The sequence below is a fragment of the Anopheles arabiensis genome, chromosome 3 (assembly GCF_016920715.1).
Source record: "Anopheles arabiensis isolate DONGOLA chromosome 3, AaraD3, whole genome shotgun sequence".
In the NCBI taxonomy this organism is placed as follows: domain Eukaryota; kingdom Metazoa; phylum Arthropoda; class Insecta; order Diptera; family Culicidae; genus Anopheles; species Anopheles arabiensis.
The window spans coordinates 54,829,690-54,845,204 of NC_053518.1; the positions used below are offsets into that span (position 1 = coordinate 54,829,690).

Consider the following 15,515-nt stretch of genomic DNA (forward strand, 5'->3'; position numbering starts at 1 on the left):
AGAGATTATACTCAAGCACTCACGCATGAAGGCAAGCGAGCGCGGTATAGAAGATAGAGGGAGACAAACGATTATTTTGCTCCAGGCTTTCTACTTTTGTCCCATCGCACAATGGGCATTTGCCGGGATGAAATTCAAAAAAACATCAAATTTGTAATACCTCAATTCCAAATGATAGGTTGGAATATTAAGGGTTAAGCTACGAAAAAAACCAAATATATGCCCTTTATCTTTTCTGATTCTCTAGAAAAGAACTCTCAAATTCGAGACTTGTTAAAAAAAACACAGAAAATTTTTCACCATTTTGGAAAACTTTGAACCTTGGTAACTTTTTCAAATATGAACCGATTTTGATAAGTTTAGCCATTTTAAAAAGGATATTTAATCAGCTTCATAAACACATTAAAGATTTTGATTTAAATTAATTTTATGCAAAAATATACGATAATAACTGAAGAAACTTTCTGAAAAATTTCATCATTTTAATATTTGTCTTGATGCCATTATTAAAGTGGCGTAGAGTGGCGTTGTCTCATATATGTCACATAATAGTGTAATATATATACTATCAATCTGTGAAGAAATATTCAGCAAAAGTTTGCGAACGCGAATTTTATTGGAGTTTTTTCACATCAACTTTTTTTAAAACAGACGCATGCGTAACTAGGCGGCTGCATAGGAGCCTACTGTAGCGTATTTAGCGTATTTATATTTTACAAAACTATATTCTACATGATTTTGATCACCTTTAATTTCCATTATGAAGCTGTGTATCTTAGTTTCAGCTCATATACTTATCTAATATGAAAATTTCTATTCTAACCTAACTTTATTATTAAATGTAATGAAGCAAATCAGAACCAAATACCTTTTGGTCCTACTCCAGATTGTAGACGAATGTAAGGAAAATAATTCTAAAATTATACGCATATTAGGAAAACGTTACGAATGCACCAGCTCGTTTTGGGAGAAGAAACTCCCAAAAGTCACAAGGATAGAGGGGAGTATGCTACAAAGAATATTTTGCAAGAAAGAAAATGTATCCAGAAGGACATTTTGTATAATGAGCTCTACTCCTCTGATTCGTTAACCAGTTAAATATCAGTGGCTACACGCACTAAACCAAAGACAGAGTTTCACTTTACAAATGAAGTTGTAAACGTAGCTAAATCTCACTTCACACTTTTCACAACGAAAACACGTTTTGCTTTTTCGGTTTTCAAGTGGCAATTTAACCGGTTTATTTCTACAATTTGACATAACAACTGTCATCGGGTTGCATCACTTCGCTTCACTCTCAACTGTCAGAGGTTGACGTTTGGGCACCTAATTTATAAATTTCTACAGCTCGGCCATACTGACATTTAACTGGCCTCAATTAACTTTCGCCTAAGTCGGAAGCAGGATCTGCTTCTTGCGAGATCCACTTTCTTAATTTGTCAGCCTCTAGTACGCCGTCGTACGGAATTTGAGTGTGCTGTATACCGTCAATGTCCCTTACTACATATCTATCGTTGGGCAACCGCTTATGAATTATGTAAGGTCCCTTGTACCTAGCTATCAGTTTCTTATTTATATTCGACATGTTGTCGACATTGCGGATGACTACAAGATCTCCTACTTGAAACTCAATTGCTGGGCGATGTTTTTTACTAAATTGTTCCTCATTGATTATTTGTAATTGAATAATGTTATCTGACGCAGTTTGTCGTATGCTAACTAGATTTGCCTGTACCTGGGTCGACTTTACTTTGAGAAATTCTGTTAGTTCATCAACTTGGGGACCACGTTGGTCCGTTCCAAACAGTAGCATTGAAGGGGTAAAACATGTTGAAGAATGTACTGTGTTGTTCAACGCGAATTCCAACGCACGAAGTTTAGTGCTCCAATCTGAGTGATCGTTTGGGTCAGTCGTTTTGCTAAGCATGGGTCGTAATACTCGATTCACTCTTTCCACCTGGCCATTGGCTTGTGATGATGAAGTGGCCGTTAAAATATGGGTAACGCCACGACTCGACAAAAATTTGGTAAATTCGTTCGATGTAAAACATGTCCCTCTATCGCTAATGATTCGTCTTGGCCGGCTATAGTATGAGAAGTACTGCTCTAGAGCACTAAACGCGCTCTTGCTGCTAGTTGATGTTGCTGCATAAAGCTTTGTAAATTTAGTAAATGCATCTATCACAACTAAAATGTACTTTTTCTGCGATGCGATTGATAGCAAAGGGCCCAAGTGATCGATATGTACAGTATCGAAAGGAAGTTGAACTTTTGGTATGCTATGGAGATTTCGCTGGTCTTTACGTGCAGGTGCGGAATAGATTAAACATTTCAAACAGTTTCGTACAAAAATTTCAACGCGTGCCTTCATTGTAGGGAACCAATATTGTCTGCTAATCGAAGTACAACACTTGTCTACGCCTAAATGACCCATTTTTTCATGAATACTGCGAATGACGTTATTGATCATTTCTTTTGGTACCAGTAATTGCAATTTATCCTGGGAAGGTTGCCTGTACACTACATTATCTTTTATCAAATAACCATCAATTGAATTGGCTTCTATTTTTTCCTTCAGCTCTGTTATGTATGAATCACGAGACTGAGCGATCTGTAACTGCAAGTCAATATCTTTTTCATCGACTACTATCGCTACCTGTTTACGACTTAACGCGTCGACATGGCTCATCGACCTACCTGGTCTATGTGTTATTGAATAATCGTAGTTCTCCAAGAACAACGACCAGCGAGCAATTTTTGCCGAAGTGTTTCGATTTTTTAGAGTCTCTACTAAGGAGTTACAATCAGTGACAATTTTCAATGGTATTCCATGAACATAGGCATGAAAACGTTTCAAGGCATAAATGATGGACAATGTGTCCAACGCATAACTATGTAATTTTGCCTCGTCTGAAGATGCTGTTTTCGAAAAGTAGGCAACTGGATGAAGTTTTCCATCTTCTTGCCTCTGTAATAGAACTGAGCCAAAGCCTATCGCACAAGCATCACAGTGCAGTTCTGTTTCTCTTGAAGGATCGTATACAGATAATAAAGGTGCTTCAACCAATTTTTTCTTCAGAGTTTCAAAAGCTGTAACACATTGGTTATCGAAGACGAAGGTAACTTTGTCTTTCAAGAAATTGGTTAAAGGTTTGGCCAGTATAGAAAAGGATGGGACAAAACGACGGAAAAAGGAAAATAACCCTATGCACTGCTGCAATTGCTTCTTGTTTCGTGGCTGTGGGTAATTAGTTATTGCTTTGATATGATGATCGCTGGGGCGTATACCAGCAGCATTTGCACGATAGCCTAGGTAGTCCAATTCTTCATGCGCAAACTTACACTTATCCAAACGCAATTCCAATCCATTTTTTTGCAATGTATATAAATCTTCTTTGATGATATCAAGATGTTCATAAAAATCAACTGATGCTATAATGATATCATCAATATATACGACCAGCTTACCCTTTTCAATGAAATCTCTCAATACATTATTTATGAACCTTTGAAATTCGGCCGGCGCGTTTTTCAGCCCGAATGGCATACGTAGGTATTCGTATTGCCCGTCAGGCGTGACAAAAGCTGTATACTTGAACGAATTTTCATCCATTTTAACCTGATGAAAACCACTTTTCAAATCAAGTAACGTAAAATAGTTCTTGTTCCCTAAATGCTTGAGGCACGTTTCGATCAGTGGCAAAGGATAGTTATCACGGATTGTGATTTTATTTAAAGGCCTGTAGTCTACACACTTTCGGATTTTTCCGTTCTTTTTTCTCACCAGCACAAGGGGCGAGGCATAGGGTGAATTACTAGGGCGGATTATATTCTTTTCGAGTAAATGTTTAACAATCTCTCTCACTTGGTTCCGTTCGGCGTAAGACAACCGTCTCGGTTTGGAAAATATTGGAGTATCGTGCATTAAGCTAATTTTCATACCATACTCCGTTGGAATAATTTTCTCTAAAGGAAACTTGCAGTAACATTCTTCAACAGTTCTAGCTACTAACGAGATTTGTTCATCAAGGAGATCTTAACCTATGTCAAATAAAGCATCGTTATCAGAGGAAGTATCAATAGCGCACAATTGTAAGAATGTATTGATTGTGCCCTGATCTTGAGGAGATGTCAATAATTTAGTCGACAATTTTTTACCTACTTGTACATCGCCCCCTAGCTCTTTTAGAATGCCTAGATCGCGAAGTTTCTCTTCCACGTGTGTTTTCTGGGGAGGTATTATGGAACTCAATTTATGGTTTAATAGTGTGCTTTTATCATAAATTTGATGTTGCAATATAGCTAGAGTAACTTTTAATTTTGGCTTAACATCTCTACCTATAAAAATGGGCCATGACATACCGTTTTTAGGCAAAATAATAAATTCATGTTTTATTTCATTTTTCCGATACTTGATTCGGCAATTAATTCGTCCCAGCGACAGTAACGCACTATTTCCTAAACCGCAGTATCCCGAATTTTCCGGTTTTTGTAAGAGGCTTATGGGCACCAAATTTTCATTTATAAAACTTATGGGGCTCCCTGAATCGAAAAGAGAAAACACACGTGGAAGAAAACTATTCGGCCCACTTAATTCTACAAACGACACACATACCGACTGCATGGCTGGAATTTGTTGTAAATAGCCCGATTCCATATCCATTGAATGCACCGCGGCGGCTGGTACGTTGTTACGGTTCGGACATTCGCGATGTGAATGTCCCGTCTTCGAACACCGGAAACACGATACATGAGGGCGTTGGGGTCGTTGGCATTGGCTTTGATAATGCCCTTGTTGCAGACAATTGTAGCACTTCACCTGCTCGATGTTCATGGGTACGTCGCGAGTAGATCGTCTGTCCTTGGGTGCAGATGTTGACGGCTGGTGACGTGGCCGCATCTCTTCATATCTTTTCAGCAAGGGTAGGAGATCATCCATCTGACGAGCAGCATAACGCATAGCGGCGGTGTTGACCGGATCATTTATACCTTCGATTTTGATGTCAACAAGCTCACCCTCGGGAATTTTCGCCTTTCTGGCAATATTCTTCATGTCAATGAAGTATGTTATGGTCGATTCGGAGGCAGAAAGGCGGCGACTGCGTAGCTCGTGATAAACACTTTCAACGGAGTATGTTTGTTGAAATGTTTCGATGAGTGTTTGCTTCAGAGTATTATATTCGAATAATCCTGAAGCTCGAGCTAATACTTGAGCAAAGCAGTCGAAGTGTTATCACCAGTTTTTGCTTTAAGTCGATGCTGAACAATTGAAAGACTCTTTCTAATTCCTCGAACCACATCGAGATGTCGACACTGCAGCTTCATCTCCGAAACTTCCTTCTGCAAGGTCAGCAGTTTCTTCTCCAGCTCCAGCTGATCAATTTTCTTCTGAACGGCACTGCTATTACCGGAGAATTCTTCAGCAGTGTCCAACAGTGTGCCTTCCATTTTGTTTTCCTTTGCTTGCACCGGCATCACGGCGTCATACAGACTCCGGATTTGGTTAATTGTAGCGTTGGCAGGACAATCTACGCCAGCATCCGATAAAACACACACCATTTGGTCCTTTGTAGGCATTTTCGTGAGTAAATCCCACTTCTGAGGTTGTAAACGTAAGCTAAATCTCACTTCACACTTTTTACAACGAAAACACGTTTTGCTTTTTCGGTTTTCAAGTGGCAATTTAACCGGTTTATTTCTACGATTTGACATAACAACTGTCATCGGGTTGCATCACTTCGCTTCACTCTCAACTGTCAGAGGTTGACGTTTGGGCACCTAATTTATAAATTTCTACAAAGTAAATGCTTTGTTTGTAGCTATCGTTGAATTCTGATTTTTCGGATAGTTGTAAAACCAAGAACGGGGCCCTTTCCGTTTTAAGTTCGTAGGCTGATATTTCAGCCTGTCCAGGATAATTTCCTTTCGAATGTCGTATGTGTGCAACACTGACGCCAAATGTGTATTCTTCCGGAATGTAATGATCCATCGGTCAAAGAAAGGAAGGTGTTCATGACGGTGTTTTTTTTTTTATTGTGGAGCTGCATCCTTCCCCCTGCCTGCAGCGTATGCATCGGGCAGGATACAGTGTGGCAGTATGCAAGTTGCCCGCTGGATAGGAGCGGGCCCGCGGCACCGCCATCATTCCGCACATCTTAAAAGCATGCCCGTCGTGGGTTCTAACCGCGTATGAACCGTCCGCCGTAGCAAGGGGTGACTATCCGGCTACGTGGTACTCAAGTCCTGAAAAGGCCGGCATGATCGCGTAGGCCATTACGCCAATAATAATAATAAGAAGAAGAGGAATAACATAGCATAACAGCCGACACCCGGAGAAGAGATTGGCTTATCTTTGTTGCTGCCGTGTTACCGCTGTGACGCGACAAATGCACGGAATGCAATCGACCAAAACATTAACCTACCGAGCCGAACCCATTTCCATGGCAGTGCCGGTCGCTCGGCGTCATGATATCGACTCTGAGCCAACAAGCCGCCGGATTCTGGACGGACAGGTACAGCACCATACGCGCACCGTAATAAACAAATCCAGAATCCTCTTTTGTATGGATTCAATTCAAAATGTTGTTTCCATTTGCATCCGCTAGCTGAATTGGAAAGAAATGTGCTACATATCACACGCACGTTTGCTTCGATCGTTTGTCTTTTAAATACCCCCAACAGCAGAACCGGTCGCAAAGATGGTGGTGCCAATTAAATGGTTGTATTGTCTTCTAGGTAGCGGTAATCGATCGGACGGCGTGCAGTGCGTTTTCTAAGAATGCATGGAGTGTGTAGACGCAGCCGGTGACAATGCACGCATTAGAATCAAACAGTTTTGGAGTTCCCGCACGCACACACACACACACACGCGCACGCACGAACGCATGCACGCATGCACGAATGCACGAATGCACGTACGCGCGCACGCGAGCACGCACCCACGAAAGCGCGCAGGCGAGCACACACCCCCCATTAACCCCCACCCCCTCCCGCATGATCGATTACGGCTACCTTATCGGAAGAAAGGCTGGTTCCTCACTCAAAGCACCGGGAGGGGAGGGGGATCGCGGCATGATAGAGTGGACGATCACTTTCCCCGCGCTGTGTGTGTGTCCGTGTGTGTGTGTCGTGGCCAGAAAACTCGAGACAAATTCCGGCACATTGAAAAAAAAAAAATTTATTGCCACTATACACCGTGCTACATGATGCTTAGAAGGTCGTTGAAGCATCAAACATGTTCAAATTAAAAAAAATATTAGATTAGTGTTAGACGTTCTCGTACGCTTGTTTGAAATAGGCTTCTTCGCCTTCAATTGGCAGGGGCATCGAATGGTCTCATCAGCAGCGGCATGAAATAAAATAAACCATCAATACACCGATAACACTTTATAATCCCAAAATGAACCAGCTTCTCCCGCATCGTCAAGGTCACACACAATAAATAAATGCTATACCCACCAAATACAATACACAACCGCAATGTACATATATACCAACGCATACACACAATCAGCTGACGGCGAAAGGCACGGGCTGAAGCGCAAGTAAGGCAAGGCAGGGAGGGGAAAAAGGGAGTGAGAGGAAGAGGAGGAAGGAATGGGCGCCAATATTTTTTTAATTTTTCGGCCGTTTTTTTTGCTCCGCCGTCTGAAATAGTTCATCCATTCCTTCAGCAGATGGCGCTCGTTCCGCACCTAAAAACTGCAAGAAATACGCCGGCTATCGTAGTTTTGGCTGAAGTCTAGCGTATTTTTTTGCGTATTTTTTGACGCAAAACTACGCAAAAAACTACGCAGAAAACTGCTCGAATTTGCGCAGCGGGCTGATTCTCTCGCATGCTTTTTTTACACCGTTTCTCCGCTTAACTCTACGTGTTACGTTCGCGATTATTAATTCTGTAACGAATGTGCCAAACAGTAATTTCGCGTGGTGCGCGGTCACCTTAATCTAGAAACCGGGTACGCTGCGTGTTAAAGCGGAATAAATATGCGTCACAAACACAAACACACAGCACTCACGCGTACGTACACTTATGTACTAATTGTCCTCGGAAAGGATACACTAACACCCTAAACTTGTATGGGCTTCGAGGGGTATAAAAGGGACCGAACATTGAATAAAGGATTTTGCAACTCTAAGAAACCTCGTCTTTTTTAATATTGCATATTCGGATCAAGAAAGAAATTTCTCATCCCTCTTCTGCGGCATAGGCTCCTCAAATTACTTGAGAGAGCAACTAGCGAGAAGGTTAATTATTGGTGTCGAACGGTTGAGAAGATCGCTGTTACCCGAGCGGTTTAGACGCACAAGGCCGCATCCTTCGCGTGATCCACATATCCGTTCGCCGTCGTAATACTAGGTTTTTACGCACACCATGTTAAAATTATCCGCGCATTGTTCGTAGGGTACTGCATACTATAGACTAACGATGTACGGGACCCCTGAATCGGCGGGGCCCCAGGCGACCGCCTAGTTCGCCTATCCTAAGCTGTTGGGGTGACAGAACGCTGCACAGGCTCAAAACGGCTAAAGCTGCCGCGTATCGCGATTATCTGTTGCGTAGGTGTCCCGCTGCAATGCGCAACTATAATATTGCGCACTCTGTCTATCGGCGCTATAACAGTTTCTGCTACCTGGGGCACGTACGGCGTACAGTTTTGTGCAGCCGCGGTAATTATCGTGTACTAAAGAACTTCGTTAACAATCGCAGGAAATCCTCTGGTTTTCCCATCTTCATCAGTTACAACGGACGCAACGGCAAAAATCCTTCCGCTGTTTGCGATATTTTTACCTCACGCTGTGGCGCCACCTTCCTTCCAGCGGTAACTGATGACAGGCAGATAGCCGACGCACTATCAAACGTACCACTGGATGCTATGGCCCCCAACTTGCCGATCATCGATGAGTATTCAGTCTCGAAAGCGATTGACAATTTGAAACCTTCGTTTGCTCCAGGGCCTGACGGGATCCCGGCTTCCACGCTTAAGCGTTGTGGTACACCGGTGGACAAAAAGATAGGAAAAAAATTTGTTGTGTGTTTTTTTGCGTGCAATAGGTGTGTCATCGCCAACAGTTGTTGTTGTTGTTATGGTTTAGAGAGGCTTTGGCTCCTGCGGAGTTCGTTGGCCTCTTATCGCCAACAGATCGAGGCGTATGTTGTTGTTAGTATGGTTTAAAGAGGCTTTGGCTCCTGCGGAGTTCTTTCGCCTAACGTTCGAGGCGTACTGAATTTGCAATCGCTGTTTGTTTGCCTTTTATACTCGCATTTGTGGTGCGCTACTTATCTGAGTTTTGAGTAACGGCAGCGTTTTTCGGTAGTATAAAAAGAGATCCAAACCGTGTTGCGCTTCATTCTTCATTCAGTGGTAAAGGTGAAAGTTTGCGATTTGAAAATTCCACAAGTTCATCATGGGTCGCGGAAAGCACTGCACTCCAGAGGAGCGGAAACATATTCAGGGTTTGTATCGTGAGAACGTGCCTATCAAAACCATCTGCAAGGCGTTCGGCCGTTCGCGGACGTTTGTGGACAACGCCATTCGTAGCGAGGCTACGGGTAAATCCACAGGTCATTCGCGAAAAACAACGGCTGACGTTGACGCGCAGATGGTTGAGATAATCAGGGCGGACCCTTTCAAAACTTGCAATCGTATTAAGCAGGAGCTTAGATTGCAAGTTTCGGCGAAAACGGTGTCGCGCCGTTTACACGCCGGTGGGTTCTGTGCCCGGAAACCACGAAAGGTTCGTAAGCTAATGCCGCACCACGTAGAAGCGCGCATTCGGTTTGCCGAAAAGCATTTAGCTGCATCCATCTTTTGGTGGAGCAAAATATTTTTTTCGGATGAGTCCAGAATCAATCTGGATGGTTCGGACGGCACTAAATACGTCTGGCGCCTTCCTAAACAGGCGTATCATCCAAAAAATACTATAAAAACCCTAAAGCACGGAGGCGGCCACGTAATGGTGTGGGGTTGCTTCTCCTGGCACGGCCCGGGTCCTTTGTTCCGTATCAAAGGGACACTGAACTCGGAAGGGTATAGAAACATACTACGTCGTAAGATGTTGCCACACGCCCGACAACAATTCGGAGACGAAGAGCATTACATCTTTCAGCATGATAACGACTCTAAGCACACATCGCGATTAGTTAATTGTTTTTTGGCAAACCAGGATGTGCAAGTTCTACCGTGGCCTGCGTTGAGTCCTGACCTCAACCCGATTGAAAATCTGTGGTCAACTCTCAAGCGTCAGCTTAAGAATCAGCCTGCACGTTCTGCCGATTCGCTATGGAGACGCTGCAAGGCTATGTGGGAACGCATAGACAGAAGCGAATGCCGTAATCTCATCGGCGATATGGCCAAACGCTGTGAGGAAGTGATAGCGAATAACGGTCACCAGATTGACCGTTAGAATATGTTTCCGCTCTGTGGAACACCGCAACACCACCTCCCAACAACCACTTAAACAGTCCTTTTCAGGGCTACCAAATATTTCCGACAAGAACTATGTTTTTCGGTCACAGAAAAAAGTTCCTATGTTTATGTACACCAGTGTACCACCATCGCGCCTATCCTGGTCTCGATTTTTCGCGACCCGCTGCGTTCGGGAATCTATCCTGCCTGCTGGAAAACTTTGTGGCTAGTTCCAGTGCACGAAAAGGGGGACAAATCAATTACATGCATTTGGCACCTTGGCATTACATCGCTTTGTGCCTGCGCTAAGGTCTTCGAGCTCCTGATGTACGAACCTCGCCTAGCAGCTGCCTCGAACTACATTAGCGCAGCTCAACATGGATTTGTCCCTCAGCGTTCAACCACCACCAATAGTTGAGTTCGTTAGCCTATGCCACAGGACCATCGGTGCCGGCTCGCAGATCGACGTAGTCTACACAGTCGTCAACTCGTACGACGTAACCACATGCCCGTCATGGGTTCAAGTCCCGAATAGCCCGTACCCCCATACGTAGTACTGACTATCCTGCTATGATAACAATAAGTCATTGAAAGCCAAGCTCGTTTCACTAGTGGGTACAGGCAGGCCTTAACCTACAGCGGTTGTTGTGCCAAAGAAGAAGAAGATTGTACCGACATTTCAGTATTGTCGGACTTTGTCTAATTGTGGGTGAGCGTGTGTGCAACTGTCACAGAGTCAGTATGTTATACTCTTTTGTTACAGACATGCATCGAAAAGCAGCCACTCACGGCCTCTTTCCTGTAACCTTCGAGATGAACGGACGTTGTTCACCTGTCTTTAAGTATTGTGTATAATAGATTAATAAAGTTCTTTTACATTCAAAGTTTGATTGATTGATTGATTGAAGAATTGATCCTCTTATCGGTCTCATTGTGACACACTACTTGTCAAATGCAGTAAGCGTTCTGCAGAAAAGAACGTGAGCGTATGGTTGCATTGTTTCATCCTTCAAATACGACCAGGATACTCGTTCCATAGATGCTTCCTTCTATCTTTGTCTTCATCCTTGTCTGCAACGTCAGGACCTTCTTTACCTCTAACCACTGAGAGCGTTGCCTTCCTAATGCCGGACTGCCTTTCGCTTACAGGCACCTGACTGACAGGGAATGATTCGCCCATCCTCGACACATGAGTCATTCAAAGTGTCTATTGCCACCATCCGGATTTCAGTACAACAGAATAATATATCTAGCTGAACTACCTGGACTGCTGTGTTTGAATCCTTTAGCTATACTATCACAGCCGCTGGGCTCCTGGTAGAATAAAAAAATTCGGATGGACACGACACTAACTATACGTTTGTTTAAATTAGCTTCATATCGGTACTATCGGTTGGCATGGTTATAAAATAGCCACATCGGAATGGGCGCGGACACTCATTGATCAGCACCGACTTCAATTCCGGATTTGTCACGATTTCCTCATCTTCAAGGTCACTGGTTTGTTAAAACATTCAATCCATAAATGCTAATCACCAATCAGAACCATAATCAGTCACAAACACAAAGCCAGAACGTAACATCAATGTGGGTGTAGTGAGTTACACTACCTTACAAGCAGGATGTGGTATACATGATACCACGTTGTTTTACGATGTTCAAATTTAGTACGATGTCAAAGATATATCACGATATATCAGCGAATCGAAACTGAGCGTGGATCGCAAAACTGATAGTAGAGTGTGACACTGATGGTAGAGTGCCCTACGTACCCTGACTGTAATAAAATAAAGCTTAACTGGTACATTTGACTTGTTCGCAACATTGTCAAATATCGATGATGAATCATCACGTCATCGTGGATCAGCTCGACGATGGCTTGTGCCTGCTCCAAAGTGTGCATTTGAGCAAACACAGCATCATGCACAAGACTAAGGTGAAGGTGTACAAGCTCTTCATTGGGCTCCAGAATATTGTAGATCACCAGATCTCCTCTTTTGGCGATTTTTCGGGTAAGGCTGCGAAACCGATGCGAAACGCATTCTCCCATCTCCGACACTCATCTCTCTTTCACCTCCTATCACTTTTTACGGAGCTTTGCGAAAAGGCGTTTTACTAATGAGAGAGTTGCAAGCATACACCAAAAATTAAAATAGTGATCTTTTCGACAAAAACACCGCAAGAAAAATGAATAAAAAATAAAGTTTATTAAAAATACCATAAAATTTCGAGCAGATTATATTACTCGCAACCCTTGCAATGTTTAACGGGACAGCGCTTGGCAAAAATTGCACAAAAAAGATTCTTCGAACTCTGCTCGATGCCATAGAAAACGGTGATTTTGACGGAGTTTTCAAGCCGAAATTGTTCTATTGAAACATGGCTTCTTTGTTCCAATTATTGAACAGTGCCTTAAAGTGTATTTTTTACTAAAAGTTGAATCTATAGCTACCGCTACGTAAGAAATATTTAAATTTATGTAATTTCATTCAAAATATACCATTTTGCTGGTTCATAGGATGAATAAAATTTATTTTGTGGTTCTTAAATCCTAACGGTTTCATCTGACAAATTCATTCGGTTTGATCGGTATTGGTTAGTTTTATTATTAATATTAAAAAAAAACTTATCAAATTAAAAAAAAAATGAATGGAATGTACGGCAGAAATGCTCAATATTTAAGGATAAGCTGCTTTCTTTTATCAAAGTTTTATAATTACTTGAAAACAAAACAATTTATACACATTGTGAAATAATTTGGTGGTGTGCAACAGCTAGTAAATTATCCCTTACAGCAGTAACTATTTTTATTCATGTTTCGAGCCAAGAGCAAATCCAGCTACTCTGTAAAATGTATATCATTCAAAAAAGCCTACCACGTACCCGACTAACGCCTATCAGTTCAGCTAAACACCAAAATACAAGTGTTTAGAGGAATAATTTAAATCGCCCGAAAATTACCATCGCATGTCGGTATCCGAATCTTTCAAACACTTTATTATTATTTAAATTTTATTCCTCAATCCTTGAAAGACTTCTACTCATAGCATCAAAGCGTTTATTTTGACAGCGTTATATCTTACACGGTTTTATCTGTTCCACTGGCTACATTAAAAGCAGCGCACTCTTTCACTTGGTTTACGATATTCTTGGAGCGCTACAATATTCTCGCACGATACTTTCATGCACTTTTATCCTGAATAAAATTTTCACTTTTATCAAAGAACGTTTGCAATCAAATGGTACACATACGATAGCATTCAAATTCGTTCCGGAAAACTGTGAGAGGTGCGGGTTAAGAGGTGTATTTCAAAATACATCGTCAGCCGAATGGCATGATACATGACAAAAAAAACATATAATGCATTTCAAATTCAACGAAAAGCACCTTTGTTTTTCGCTTTTAAGAGATTTTGGATACAGTCTCTGCAACTAAATGTTAGTGCCAACCCACCTATTTTTGCCTTTAATGTACAAATTTTCGACAGCGTGTTACAATTTTTGCCTCTAAGACATCAATTTTTGACAGAGCGCATCAGAGTTCGTCTATCAGGCATCAATTTTTGACTGTAAGTAAATTGCTTTATGTTGAATTGTGTGCTCCAAAATTATTCAATTGTAGTTGAGTAATTAATCATTTAATTGATAGAATTTTAAACATCAAAATTGTTATGCCAGTTTTTGAAGTTGTGGTGCAGTGAAAAAAATCGGCATGAATTTTCAGGTGTGAACAATGTCTTGTGAGTTTATTAAATGTTCACACCTGAAAATTCATAGCGATTTTTTTCACTGCACCACAACTTCAAAAACTGGCATAACAATTTTGATGTTTAAAATTCTATCAATTAAACGATTAATTACTCAACTATAAATGAATAATTTTGGAGCACACAATTCAACATAAAGCAATTTACTTACAGTCAAAAAGTAAACTTTACTAATTTTGTTCAAAGCAGTTAGATAGACTATAGGCGGGTTCTTAGCTCTGATTTTGGTAGCCATGATGGATGGAGATATCTATGGAGATTGGCAGATAGGGAGTTATGGATTAACGATCAACGGTTAACGAATCGTTGGACATTCAATCAAAATAGCAGCTTCTTGTGTTCATCCGATGATTGGATGAAAATATGATTTGTACACAATAATTGGCTGCCTTGCATGGCATGTATGGCACCGTTACCGGGGAAGATATGTTCACCCAGTTGCTTTACACTTTTTTAAAGAACAATAGTTTTTGGAGTAACCTTTGTTGTGTAACTGTTGATGGAGGAAGAAATATGGTACTGGTACTGGACGAAATATGGTAGTGGTACAAATAAAAGTTTGGTAGGACAAAAGAAAGAGGAATGCAAAAAAATATATTCTGCAGTCTATGCTTGAGCATTATATGATTCACCATTCACATAATTCAAGCGATGTGTGCTAAATATTTAGATATTAGATGCGAAAAACTACTTGAAAGACAAGTTTATAGAAGGTTTAATTGAATTTTACATGTTCTTATCAAAAAAAGGTTTTCTTAAAGATGAAGGATTTTGCACATAGATACATTTCGTTGTTTGGAACAACATATATGAGTGAACAAACATTTTTTCGCATGAAATATGGTACAATTTGAATTTGAGCTTAAGATTAACAATATGGGCAATATAGAATCAACAATGTTATAAGGATCGTCAAATCTGAAACCTGAATTGACAGCGATAACAGTTTGAACAATTCCAACCATTCCATCGTTTGCATTAGTATACTCATTAGTCGATGTATGAATTTACATAAACAAAGTTGTAAAAATATGAAATATAAAGTGCATTCGGATTTAGATTGCTCATCAAAAACAAAAAAAGTGTATTATTTGGTACTCAAAAATTATTCGTTCGTTTTGTTCGTTCGCAGTTTTTTTTCAATAAAAAAGGGTTCTCATAAAATCAGATATTTATACGTGTGATTTATTATTGCGTATGGGCACGTAGGTATTGATTCATTAATTTATAAAAAGAAATGGTGATGACAATTTCGGACAGATGTGCAGCAACTATGATCGTGAATGTTTTCACGTTGCAAAGTTCTTCCAAGTCGTTCCACCTTATCACGATACTCCGT

General features: G+C 41.1%; 1 protein-coding gene and 1 long non-coding RNA gene across 6 annotated transcripts in view; both read right to left on the reverse strand.

The window, feature by feature from the left end:
• Positions 1–15,515, reverse strand: part of LOC120900210 (serine/threonine-protein kinase meng-po) — a 320,097-nt gene that overhangs the window by 86,477 nt on the left and 218,105 nt on the right. The gene's annotated exons all lie outside the window — the stretch shown is intronic.
• The window catches only part of LOC120900216, a 996-nt gene continuing 821 nt past the window's right edge, over positions 15,341–15,515 (reverse strand). Inside the window, exon 2 of the long non-coding RNA XR_005739166.1 lies at positions 15,341–15,515. This exon is cut by the window's right edge and continues 336 nt beyond it. This is a non-coding gene — a long non-coding RNA (uncharacterized LOC120900216).